Source organism: Bos mutus, chromosome 11 (genome assembly GCF_027580195.1).
Source record: "Bos mutus isolate GX-2022 chromosome 11, NWIPB_WYAK_1.1, whole genome shotgun sequence".
Taxonomy (NCBI): Eukaryota; Metazoa; Chordata; class Mammalia; order Artiodactyla; family Bovidae; genus Bos; species Bos mutus.
The window spans coordinates 86,001,292-86,015,307 of NC_091627.1; the positions used below are offsets into that span (position 1 = coordinate 86,001,292).

At 43.0% G+C, this 14,016-nt stretch overlaps 1 long non-coding RNA gene across 1 annotated transcript in view; it reads left to right on the plus strand.

Annotated features, from left to right (window-relative positions):
• Nucleotides 1-4,072: 4,072 nt before the first annotated feature.
• Nucleotides 4,073-14,016, plus strand: part of LOC138990001 (uncharacterized) — a 31,847-nt gene continuing 21,903 nt past the window's right edge. The window contains exons 1-2 of the long non-coding RNA XR_011466191.1: nucleotides 4,073-4,461; nucleotides 11,605-11,747. This is a non-coding gene — a long non-coding RNA (uncharacterized lncRNA). The remainder of the gene's footprint in view (nucleotides 4,462-11,604; nucleotides 11,748-14,016) is intronic.

A 14,016-nucleotide genomic window follows, 5' to 3' on the forward strand; every position in this document is an offset into this window, starting at 1 on the left:
TAGAGACCCCATGGACTGCAGCCTACCAGGCTCCTCCGTCCATGGGATTTTCCAGGCAAGAGTGCTAGAGTGGGGTGCCACTGCCTTCTCCTTTTTAGACTAAAATCTAAATAAATCTAAGTAAAATCATACAACACTTGTCTTTCTCTATCTGACTTACTTTGCTTAGCATAATATCCTTTAGGTCCATCAATGTTGTCAAAAGTGGCAAGATTTCATCTTTTTTTTATGGATGAGTAATATATATATTCTCTATCCATTCATCTACTGATAGGTGCTCAAGTTGGTTCCATATCTTGGCTATTGTAAATAATTCTACAATGAATATAGGGATATATATAGCTTTGGGGGGTTTTCATTGTTGTTGTTTTGTAACTTGAATTTTTTTTTTTCTTGATAAAGGCTTGAGAATGAACATCAAAAAAAAAAAAAAAGAAGCCCCCTGTATATGGTTTTTTGAATTACTGTTTTCATATTCCTTGGATTAAATGCCCAGGAGTGAAATTGCTGGATTGAATGGTAGTTCTATTTTTGATTTTTGAGACACCTCCATACTGTTTTCCATAGTGACCACGAATTTACATTCCCACCAGTAGCTCACAAGGGTTTCTTTTTCTTCATATCTTTATCAACACTTGTTATTTGCTATTTTTTTGTAAAAGCCATTCTGACAGGTTTTACACTATAGTGATCTCATTGTGGTTTTAATTTGCATTTTCTTGCTGATCACTGATACTGAGCATCATTTCATGTTCCTGTTAGCTATCTACAAATCTTGGGAAAACGTATATTCAGGCCCTCTGCCCATGTTTTAATTAATTGGGTTGTTTGTTTTTTTATGTTGTTACATGAGTTCTTTGTATATTTTGGATATTAACCCCTTTTCAAATACATCACTTGCAAATATCTTTTCCCATTTAATAGGTGGCCTTTTTGTTCTGATGATGGTTTCCTTCACTATGCAAAATCTTTTTACTTTGATATAGTCCCATTTATTTATTTTTGCTTTTGTTTCACTTGCCTGAGGACACATCCAAAAAAATATTGCTAAGACCAAGGTCAAAGAGCACATGGCTTATACATTCTTCTAAAAGTTTCATCATTTCAGGTCTTACGTTTAATTTTTAAAACCATTTTGAGTTTATTTATTCAGTTTTTTAAATCGCTTATTTCTTCATTTATTTATTTTTGGCTTCCCTGGGTCTTTGTTGCTGTTGGCAAGGTTTCTCTAATCGCCGTGAGTGGGGGCTAGTCTGTAGTGGTGGAGCAGGGGCTTCTCATGGTAGTGACTTTTGTCACAGACCACGGGCTCAGTTGTTGTGCCACATGGGCTTAGTCGCTCTGTGGCATGTGCAATCTTTCTGGACCGGGGACTCAAACGGTGTCTCCTGCATTAGCAGGGGGATTCTTAACCACTGGACCACCAAAGAAGTTCTGATTTTATTTTCTTCTATGGTGTGAGAAAATAGCCCAACTTGATTCTTTTGCATGTAGCTGTCCAGTTTTCCCAACATCATTATTAAAGAAGTATATTCTAGACTCTGTCATGGATTAGTTAACCATACAAATGCGGGTTCATTTCTTAGCTCTCTGTTCCCTTGATCTACGTGTGCCTGTTTCTGTGCCCATACCATACTGCTTCAGTTACTGTCTTAGTAGTACAGTTTGAAATCCAGAAGTATGATACCTCCAGCTTTGCTCTTTCTCAAGATTTCTTTGACTATTCAGGCTCTTTAGTGTTTCCATAGAAATTTTAGACCTATTTGTTCTAGTTCTTTGAAAAATGCCACTGGTGTTTGGATACAGATTGCACTGAATCTGTAGATTACCTTGGGCGGTACAGTCATTTTAACAATGTTAATTCTGATAGCAGGTACTTTTCACCGATCACCTACTATGTCTGGCTGCCCGCTGGTTATTTTATGTAAAACTTCATGGCAGCTCAGCAGCAGGCACTGTTTTATATATTTATTGATTAAAAATGTACTTATTTGTTTTTGGCTGCACTGGGTCTTTGTCACTGCATGCAGGCTTTCTCTAGTTGTGGTGTGAGGGCTTCTCATTGCGGTGATTTCTCCTGTTGTGGAGCATGGGCTCTGGGGTATGTGGGCTCAGTAGCTGTGGCGCACAGGCTTAGTTGCCCCTCAGCATGTGAGATCTTCCTAGACCAGGGATTGAACCCATGTCCTCAGTGCGGTTAACAGTTAGTACAAGATGACTTCAATATAAGAGGCAGAACCAAGCTTTAAGTCTAAGTTTGACAGACACCAACACAGTGTATCTTTGCTACTCAGTTCAGTTCAGTTCAATCATTCAGTTGTGTCTGACTCTCTGTGACCCCATGGACTGCAGCATGCCAGGCCTCCCTGTCCATCACCAACTCCCAGAGTTTACTCAGACTCATGTCCATTGAGTCGGTGATGCCATCTGACCATCTCATCCTCTGTTGTCCCTTCTCTGTGGTGTGCTACTCTGTGGTGCTACACAATTTTCCTTCATCCTCTCTTTCTTGCATTAGCTTATATAGCCCAGAATAGTGGCCATTTTTGAGCTACTCAACTCCACAGATATTCATTGCATTGAGTGAGATTGTGAATTTGCCTGTATAGAACTTTCTGGAAGAGTTTAGTCAATCCACGCTGAGGAAATAAAGATTCCCAGAAGAGCTAAAGCTCTCTTGCCTCCAACTTCCCCAGATACCCATCAGATAAGACTCTCACTAGAGAATCAAGAAGGGCAGAGGTAGAACTCTTTGAAATCCCGGGTCAGTAACTCCAGGCTTCAACATCTGTACCTAACGAGGGACAGCAAAGGACACCCTAGACCTCTGACTGTCCCCTACTGCATCTTCACACCATGGTTAATCAGATGCAGTTAATTTACGGTAGTGCAATCTGAAAGGGGCTCTTCTGCCACAACTTGGGGAGTGGAGATAAGGAAGAGCATTGGACCCCCTGGTGGGAAGACCACACATCCTGAGTCACAGAATCCAGCTCCAGTCCACCTTCCAAATGTTTCTAGGGTGTCAGATCTATGGCAGAATCAAAGGCATATTTTTGGAGCCATTTTCCCTCCCAGTAATCTCTGATTTCTTCAGTGGTTCTTGCTGATATTATACTGAGAATATGAGCATTCCCTTAAAGTCAATGCTGCAGTTCTAAAAAAGTTCACCTATAAGACCCTGTTGCCTTGAAAACCAAGTGTAGGGAACAGGAGAAGGCATTAAAAGGCAGGTTTCCAAAGACGTTTGACAATCACACCATTAAAATTGGACTTCAGGGAAGTCTTATGTCATGTTGATTCTCAAACAAGGTATCTGAATACATACTATAATGAACTGCATTATTCTTGGAGCCCCTTGCCTAAAATCTTGAGAGCCTCAGCCTAGGAAAACCTGTAGAAACTTGCAAGAAGAATGGCCTTCTTGAGCCCTCTTTGCTTACATCACCGCAATTTTGGGGAACTCTAGCCCTCCAGCCCTCAGCTGGAGGACTCTCAACTCTGACACAGCACTGCTCTGTAGGCAATGTTCTGCTGAAAGCACTCCGAATCCCTGTGGAATTCTGTCTTGTCCCCCCAAGTCCCAGGCCAGTGGTCCTGCCCCGGCCTCCACCCAGCCTTATGGAGGCCCCAACATGTGTGCCACAGACCAGACAGGCCCTCAGTTTGGTGGAGCGTCGGTACACACGATCTAGTGCGTCAGTGGCGCCCGCCCACGCCCCCCACGCTCAGCATCTGCAGCGTCTGGGAACTCACTAACGACCTAATGTATCTTGCATATTCATGATCCTGGCACACTCACGGTCTCGAGGAAGCTTATTTTTTTGTCTTTTCCAATTTGTGCTTCCACTAGGCGGTTTACCAGTACCCCGGGCGTTTACATTTACCGTCAGCAGGAGGGCAGCCGGCCAGAGGAAGGATGGGTCAGTATGTTCCTGTCCTTGGGTTCCACACAAACAGTACTTTAAAAGTAAATAATGAGCTTTAACAAATGAACTTAGAGGGTAATTTCCACCCTCTCTCATCTCTGCTCTGATGCTGCAGAGGTTCGCTGTGTGTTTTGCATCTCTGGACATGTTCATATATTATCTGCCTGGACTCTTGTGTTTTCAACTTGTTTGGAAAAGGAGACCCGTGAAAGGAAGCCTCTTTCTGAGTTCCTTTGTACCCCCAGATTTACTTTCCAGGCCCTCTCTGCTGCAACATTTAAAACGATTTAATGAAAACTTGCTGAAAATGTTTTGAAACATGGAAGCTTCAAGGACATTCTTTAAAAGGGTATCTGCCAAACTGGTCTATATACTGGTTTTTGTTGCTTTTCTGAACTGAGTGGGAATGTGAGTCCCTGAAGAGAGGTCCCAAAGAGGGGGTGCTCCCCCAGCCCATGGAGGAAGAAGGAAGGGGCAGCCTGAGTGCAGGTCCTGGGCAGAGACAAGAGGACAGGTCATGGGTCTCCTGGAGGTAAGTGATCAGGGGAGCAGCTGGGCAGGGCCAGGGTTAAGAAGGTTGAAAGAGAGATACCAAAAAAGATGGCTGCTAGGATGCCACAGTGCCAAGGGCGTGCGCCTGAAAGCTTCTGTCTTCTCGGTCAGGAATAGGCTCAGTCTGCTTCTTTTTAAGAGAGGACAATAATACGTATCTGGTGACACACTGAAGAGACACGATATTTGAAAGTTGCTGATTGAGTGCTACTTTGCACTTCTTTCCCTGTCCTAGACCCAATTTGCAACCACAGGGCATACACACCACTCACTGCTACTGCAGCCCCACGCCACAGCCGGGGCCCCAGCCTGGGAGAATATCAGCAGTTGCCATGCTTAAGTCAGAGAAGTTAGGGGACTGCGATCCCTTGTGCCTGAAGGGTGAGGGCTCTGGAGCGCTAGGTACCCAGCCTGTGACTGTCACTCCAAAGCCCTTTGATTCTTGGACAGATTATGTAGCTTATGTCTGAGACCTTCCTGGGGACTAGCAGTGACACACAAGTCTCCAGTTGATTCTGATGAGAAAACCAGAGTGGTCCAACCAGGATGCCGTAGCCTCTACTCTTCGGGGCAAGCGTCTCCATCTTCCCCCACCTAATTATCCGTGGAGCTGGAATAGACAGTCCTCACAGTAAGGAGTCTTTACTTGGGGATCACACTAAAACAAAAATAAAAAGAACAAGGGATTCATGTCTGTTTCATGTGAAATAAATCACTGCTCAGTGATAACCAGTCACTTTGAGGTGGATGCAGCTATGATTACATTTGGGCAAACGTGATTTAGAACTTCCCTGATGGGGACTTCCCTGGTGGTCCAGTGGTTAAGAATCTGCCTTCCAGGGCAGGGGACTTGGGTTCTGTCCCTGCTCAGGGAACTAAGATCCCACAAGTCACGTGGCAACTAAGCCCAAGAGCCGCAACTAGAGAGAAGCCCGATGGCCACAATGAGGAGCCCATGCACTGTAACAAAGACCCGACATAGCCAAAAATAATAAATGTAAAAGAACTTCTCTGAAACAGACCTGTGCCTTCAATCAGAGGTGGCCCAAACGACAACACTGCAAACTCTTTCCATCTACAGTGGCTCAGGACATGGCGTGTGTGATGTTAAGTTGCTGCAGTCATGTCTGACTCTTTGTGACCCCGTGGACTGTAGCCCACCAGGTTCCTCTGTCCATGGGATTCTCCAGGCAATAATACTGAAGTGGGTTGCCATGCCCTCCTTCAGGGGATCTTCCCGACCCAGGGATTGAATCCGTATCTCCTGTGTCTTCTGTGTTGGCAGGCAGGATCTTTATGACTAGTGCCACCTGGGCCATAGCAAACAACCTTGAATTCTGTTAAGCTTCTGTTTATCTACCATGCCTACACCTTGAGGCCAAAATCTAAATCCAAACCGTTGCAGGTGATTGGCATTGCTGTGTCGTACTTTTCCAAAGGAGGATGATTAATTTCTCAAAAGCCATCAGTGCTGATTCCTTTGTTAGCAACAGCAGTCTGGGTCAATACTTAAAACTGGCATAGGAAAGACGCTTTCAAATCCAGCTCTGTGCTTTGTGGTGGTTCTATACTAGCTCCCGTGTGGAGAATCATTACAAATTGTATGCATTTCTCTCATGCTGAGGCAGCATTTTATACTCCAGGGGACTATTCTGGAGGAAGGTGGTTGGTTAAAGACAGGCAAAGTAGAAAGGAGAGACATTTTAACAACATTTTTATATTGATTTGGTCTCAACATGTAGCCTTAGTATTTTTTTTTGTCCACAGAGCATTTTAGCAATGAATATCTTTTGGTGTGCTAAAAAGCGGTATGCTGATTAAATTATGCATACATTATAAATCACACTAATATAACAACATGATTTTGGAGTTTAGTGAGATCTCAAAAGATCCTCCATCACCAGGCAGATTATTTTCTCACAGATAAGGAAATAGAGCTGTGAAGTCAATCAAGGCCCCTCCATATCCTCTTCTTTTAGGTAGCCCCCAATCTTTAGTCTGGTTGTAGAAAATGAAAAGATTTCTTTTTTCAGGAGTCAACTTCTTTGGACTATACTGACTCTCTGAAGAGAATTCCAGAAGCAACTCCTGGATTCAACTTTTTCTGTGTATTGCCATCATCACATCCACTTGCCACATGACAAGAGTAACGAGCGGTAGGCAGAAAACCAGGACATGGACAGCAACAGCCTTTCCATACCTTCCTCCCCTCGCACACTGTGTTAGCCTGGGGGGTGGTGTGTGGCCACACAGAACAATCCCCCTGTGGCCAAGGCGGCTGGCATTACTGATCCCGCTCCATCTGCAGCCCAGGCCTTTTCCCTTTCCCAGCATCCATGAGAATGCAACTGTAGATGAGAACTTCCTCTATGAACAGAAACACAGTCCATTCCCAAAAGGTCCTGGATCCGGTGTCAATCCTGCCATAGGCAAGACTAGAATCCACTTAGAGATGATCAGGGGCATGGATGATCAGAGACAATCAGATGATCAGCCGTGACTACTTAGTGAAGAGGGACAGAAGTCTCAGAGCAACGTGGGGATGGGAACTGGACTAGTTAACACCAGTCACTTTCTCCCTGCCACATTCCCTTCTTCAAGAACCTTACCTTGCCTGCTGTCGCTGAGGGACAACCACGTGACAGATGCCCCTGCCATCAGTAACTGAACTAGGAGCAGACATCGGGCCCACTTGGAACCAATCAGACTGTCTTCTATAGTTTTTGGAGTTGGGACACTGAGAGTCTGGGGTTGCTAGTTTTCTGTGGGTGCTGGATCCATACAATCCTGTCGCAGGATCCTGTGAAGCATGTAGCTCTCTTAGGTCATGTGCAAATAAGGAAGCTGGATTAGAGGGAGGAGATGGAGACGATGCTCAGAGACAAAGAAAACTGAGAGAAAGGGAGGAGGAACAGTAGCTGCCTGGGACTCTTCAGTGCTCCAAGAGTAATTCTCAAAACTGGGTTTCATAATAGTGCCTTATACATGTACAAGAAATCCCCATTTCCTTAAGTTAGTCTGAGTGGGTTTCTGATTCTAAGCAACTGAATGCTCCCTCACCCAAAGATGAGATGGCTGTAGTGTAAGTGGGAGGCGGGGGATGAAGTGAAAGAAGGATCGAGGAGGAAAGGTAAATCTGGCATTTTTCTGGAGAGAATAAATCTCAGAGTCCAAGTGCATGCACAATATCCATATATTCCAAGTTTTATGAGACAGCCCTATTTCCAGCGTGTCAGCTTCCCCAAATTTCTGTTGAGAGAAATATGATGTATCTGTTTAAATATATAATCTTAGCATTAGGCAGGTCTTTCTACATAAGACACAAACCTGAAAACCATTAAAGAAAAGATTGACAGATGAGACTACCCATTCTTCAAATTCTAAATGGCCTTTGACAAGAGACGTCGGTGACAAAATTCAAAGTGAAGGGTCTACATGAGATCTGAGGACCCCATTGTCATTCCAGACTCCCTCCCACTGAAGACCAGATGCTCCCTCAAGGCTGCTAGACAGGGCCCAACCCTGGCTTCCTGGCAGCCATGACTATGGAGGGTGTTGCAACCATTGGCAGCAAGACTGTGACCTCTCACTGTTCCAAAATGAGGAAATGAAAGGGAAAAAAGAGGAAATGGGATGGAATGAAAAATGGATGACCACAACAGAGAGGGAGCAAGAAACAGTAAGAAGGATAAAAGAAATAAGCTGTTTATCTTGACTCTGTTTCTAGGCCTTCTCCTTGTTGATATCCCAGTGATACATCAGCTTGAACTGTTGTTACTCAGTCACGGATTCCTGCAGAAAGGGAGGTGTGGGACCCAAACTTGACCGTGTGGCCACAGTCATGGTTTAGGAATTCAACCCACTCCATCTAACCACCAACCTGTGGTCAGACAAATTAAATCCATGGATTAGCCAAAAGGCTTCTGAATAAAAGTTTTAGGTTGACCATTTTCTCCTCGTTCTTATCATTTCCTCTTCTCCTAAACTAAATTCCCTTTATTCTTACCACCCACCAGAATGGAGAATTGAAATTAGGTTCTTTTACTTAATAGCTTGCCAAAATATAAACAACTCTCTCAAACTAAGCCACATCTCATCTAGGGAGAGGGCAATAAAAATAATGATCTATGTGGTCAAGAGTCCAGTGAGACATTTTTATAGCATCACAGATGGTTTTCCAAATTGTGGAGTGGCTTTGTTCCTGTGTATCTCAGTTTCTCAGTCCATAATTTGAAGATAATACTAGCTGTCCACCGCTGACTTTTTGGGTGAGTTGGTTGGATCATGAGAGTCTCTGTGTAAAAGCACTTTGAATCTTAGAAGGTGGAAAGACCATATGGGAACAGCACATAATGAGAAGGTTAGGCATATTGCAGTGTTTGGAGGGGGGGAAATGATTTGGGCCAAGAACACTTGACCCCACGCAATATTAAGCTGTTTAAGAGGACTCAAATCTAAACAGAGCACCATTATTCCAGATATGTCTCTGGTAGTTCTAGAGCTATGGAAGCTACTGAAAGTGCCTAAGAGGTGGCATGGTAAGAGAAACAAGGTTTGCATTGACACCTACTCCTCTTATCAATTTTAAAGTCAAAATTACCCAACTTTGGCTTTTGTCATGGTCTCTATTCAGCTTTGGCCTCAACCTGACTCTGAACAAAGACTCTGTTTCAACTTCAGTCATTGTTGTTCAGTTGCTAAATCATGTCCGACTCTTTGCAACCCCATGGACTGCGGCACACCCAGCTTCCCTGTCCTTCATCGTCTCCCAGAGTTTGTTCAAACTCATGTCCACTGAGCCAGTGATGCCATCCAACCATCTCATCCTCTGTTGTCCTCTTTCCCTCCTGCCTTTAGTCTTTCTCAGCATCAAGGTCTTTTCCAGTGAGTCAGCTCTTCACATTAGGTGGCCAAAGTATTGGAGCTTAAGCTTCAGCATCAGTCCTTCAAATGAATATTCAGAGTTGATTTCTTTTAGGATTGACTGGCTTAATCTCCTTGCTGTCCAAGGGACTCTCAAGAATCTTCTGCAACACCACAGTTTGAAAGCATCAATTCAGCCAAAGGTGTGCATTAGATTTTTTTCAGTACATCACCTTTCCCTTCTACCCAAACCAGGGCACTAGGTCCCTGAGATTTGACAACCCAGATCAGAGGCAGCACCTGCAGTGATGAGAAACTGGTCCTGGGACAAGACTGATATGGCAGGAATCCTATTGACTTTCTCTGACCTGGACAATCTCTTCATCTGTTAAATGGGCACCACACTAATATACCTACTTGCAGGTAGGTATACTTATATTTATACTTATATTATACATATATACATATACAAACATATAATATACTTATATTATATGAGACTGGGCTCAAAAAGCACTTAGCACACTGCTTGATGTATAAATGGAGACTCTACTTTTTCTAGTGAGTGAGTGAAAGTCGCGCAGTTGTGTCTGATTCTTTATGACCCCATGGACTATACAGTCCATGGAATTCTCCAGGCTGGAATACTGGAGTGGGTAGCCTTTCCCTTCTCCAGGGGATCTTCCCAACCCAGGGAAAGAACCTGAATCTCCCGCGTTGCAGGTGGGTTCTTTACCAGCTGAGCCACAAGGGAAGCCCACTTTTGTGAAAAACAATGGCAATGAGCAGGATTAAAAACAATTGGATTGGCCACTTTAGAAAACAGTGTGGTGGTTCCTCAAAAATTTAAAAGTAGAGTTGTAAAATGATCCAGCAATTCCTCTTCTGTGTATATACTCAGAAGAATTGAAAGCAGGGTCTCGATTAGATATTTGTCCGTATGTGTTCAGGGCAGCGTGATTCATGATAGCTTAGAAGCAGCACAGATGAACAAAATGTGGTATGTGAATACTATGGATATTATCCAGCATTAAGAAGGAAGGAAATTCTGACACATAACATGAATGAACCTTAGGATATTATGTTAAGTGAAATAAACCAGCCACAAAAACAGAAACACTGTTTGATTTCACTTATGTGGGATCCTTAGAGTGGTCAAAATCAGAGAGAGAAAGCGAATGCTGATTGCCCAGGGACAGAGTGGGTGGCGAGGAGCAGATAGGTAGTTACTGTTTAAAGGGTACAAAATTTCTTTGTCAGTTTTGAGAGATGAAAAGAGTTCTAAAGTTGGATGGTGGTGACGGTTGCATAACAATATGAATGCATTTAATACCACTGAACTGTACACACAAAAAAGGGTTAACATGGTAAATTTTAGGTTTATGTGTATTTTACCACAATAAGAAGATTTTGAAAAAATACTGAATTGGTGGTTCTTCCACAGATGGCATTCAGTGTTTTTCTTTGCTTTTATTAATTTTTTTTCTTTCAGGACTTTTTTTTTTAATTGAGGCCAAACAAATAGAACTATTACTCATGTTTTTATTTGCGTAGCTCAGTGAAAATAATTTTGATGTTTCTATCATGTTCCTATAACAAAAAGTTCTTTCCTTTGTCTTCTGCAGTTCAGTGTGTTACACTAGAAAATAGGTACTAAGTTGATATGAGACAGGGGCATGGAATAGATCCTCTAAAACTCATCTCCTTCATATTCTTATATTGTGTTTCCATTAACCCATATCCTTGAACTTGGGACCAATCTAAGATCCTATATCCTGTGGCTCCATTCATATATATTCATATATTCGTTGTTAATAAATATGTTTTGACCATTGCCCGTGGGCATGCTGTGCCCTGCTAAGTCGCTTCAGTTGTATCCAACTCTTTGCAACCCTGTAGACTGTAACCCACGAGGCTCCTCTGTCTATGGGATTCTCCAGGCAAGAATAGTGGAGTGGGTTGCTCTACCCTCCTCCAGGGGATCTTCCTGACCCAAAGGATCAAACCAACATATCTTATATCTCCTGCATGGGGAGGTGGATTCTTTACCACTAGTGCCATCTTGAAAGCCCATGGGCTAAATACTTTTCATGAACTAGCTCATTAAATCCTCCACCCTTTAAGGCAGAAGTAGAAACTGAGCCTTTGAGAAGTAACTGCCATAGGTCACACCTAGGGGATGACAGAGTCAAATCTGAACCCAGGGCATCTGGACCCAGAGCTCATGTTTTAGCAACTTGTCGCGGCTTTAATGTTTCAGAATGTGGCGGCCGCAAGCCTGTGTGGACTAGCCTGGTACTTGGAGTTGCTCTGCCCTCCCACAGTGGCGAACAGGTTCGTGTGAGGCCACTGGCAGCTGGTGCCAAACTGCCAGGTGCAGTATCTACGCTGAGTCGGAAGCTGGTAAGAAAATCAATGACACACGGAAGAGATGAAGACATACCAGATGGAATGTGTGTGTCAAAATATATCTATATATTTTAAAGCATGAAATACCTAATTTTTAAACAGACTTGACATGCAGGGAAATGCACATGCATTTCTTGATGTGGAAATATGTTAGTTAATACATTCCTACTGCTTGATAAAAATGGTCCAAATTTGCTTAGAAATGCCTTTTCGTTTTTAAATTTATTTGTTTACTTTTGGCTGCACTGGATCCTCATTGCTATGTGTGGGCTTTCTCTACTTGCAGTGAGCAGGGGCCTCTCTAGTGCAAGGGCTTCTCATGGTGGTGGCTTCTCTTGTTGCAGAGCACAGGCTCTAGAGGGTACAGGCTTTAGTAGAAATGCCTTTTATCATAAAATAGAAATTATCAGCGCTAACCTCATTCACTACCTACAATTTCTCTTGTTCCTTAAATTCTCCCCCATCCCCTACCTCTCTTTGTCTCCTCTTTCATTCTACCCCTTCATAAGAATTTAAGCCATTCATTTCAATCGTGTTGAGTCAGATGTTCTTCCTCTTGGATAAATCACTTTCCTTGTTCCCATGGCTGGCTGGGTGAGCCTGGAACCTTTGGGTAACAATTTTGCCAGAGGTGTTGGAGAAAAAAAAGATGCATTTCTTCCCAGACATTTACCATCTTGTGTTGGTTTTATAAGGCCATACTGGACCTCCAGTATAGAGGCCAACGCAGCTAAACTTTATTGAGTGCTCACTGAGGACTGAGCATGGAGAGCTTGTTTGCCCAGAGTCATTGGTATGGGGCAGACTCAGGGTTCCACCCAGGTCTGTCTATCTCTGGAGCCCATGCTTTTAACCACTATAGTGTACCGCCTTTCCTGCCAAGGTCAAGTGTAATAGGTCCATCCAAGGTAACTTTCCCTAGCAGTGTGGACATTCATGGTAGAGGTAACATTAGACTATGGTTAGGCTTTCTATTCTAGACAAAGAGAAATGGGGTGACATGGAAGGTTCCATTTGAATAGGCCGGAATAGACAGAAATAACCAAGATTCAGGGAGAAGATTCAGGGTGAAGTATGTGATATCTGGTCACAGTATCTTAGAGCTGAGCTGGACTTTAAAGATGGTCTCCTCTAATTCCTTATTTGTAGTGAGGAAGTTGAAGATCTGAGAGGTTAAGTGAATTGTCTAAGGACACACAGTCAATTAGGTAGATGCAGCGCCAAGACCTAATTTTTCTTGATTCAGAATAAATTGATTTTCCATTCCACCTTCACTCTGCTTGGGGTTTACTTGTTATTAAGATGTCTCAAAGATCAGAAAATTAAATTGTTTTTAGCAATATAATTTCATGTTGTCCAGTTCTGCTGAATGTAATTATAACAAAATGCAAACAGATCTCCTAAATCCAGGGATTCCAAAATGTTCCTGCCTTTTGCTAAGCTAATATATAGAATTTCAAGGGCATATTTCACACCACATGAAGTTTCCAAAGAACTGGGCAATTTCTTATAAAAACTCACTTGTGTACGAATTGCCAAGTTGGAAAACTTGGGGTTTCCTGGCAACTCCTACTTTCTTTGTGCTCCAGGGAATTCAAACTCCTTGGCAGACAAGTCCTCCCGACCTCCTCCTCCACAATGGCCATGACCCAGCTCTGACCGACAGGCACTTTCTGGTGTTCCCTTCTCCAGTGCTTACCTTTTGCAAGAACCTACAATCTTGCCTCCAACCCTCATCAGCTGAATAAACTTAAACAGTAAATTCCTGGCACGGAGGGTCCACATTTTTTTAACATTAGAAAGAAAACTGGATTTAGGACTCAGGCGAACTGACTTCTGGTTCTGGTTCAAATGCTAAGAAGTTCTTTAAATTAGTTCTTGATTTCTTCTTCTTTCTGGTCCTTAGTTTCTTCATGGGTAACATAGACACAGTAATCCCTGTCTACTTACTTTTCAGGGATGTTTTGGAGATTTTCAAAGTTAGAAATCCACAGAATCGTGGAGATGAACTGTCTACTGAGTCCACCCTCCCGCATGTTAGACTTGAGAAAACAGAGACCCAAAGGTTCTGTGTCTCCGCCCCCACCTTTGCCTTTGAAGTTACAGAGGTTCTTGTTAATTTCAAAATCGAGACCAAGCTTCAGGTCTTCCTCAAATGCTCTTTCCCCACTCAGTGCTGCCTATGATGATAAATGTGAAAGCATGCTGAACATTATAAATCATGAAACTGGCAACAGGGAATTATTTAAGTATTAATTGACTG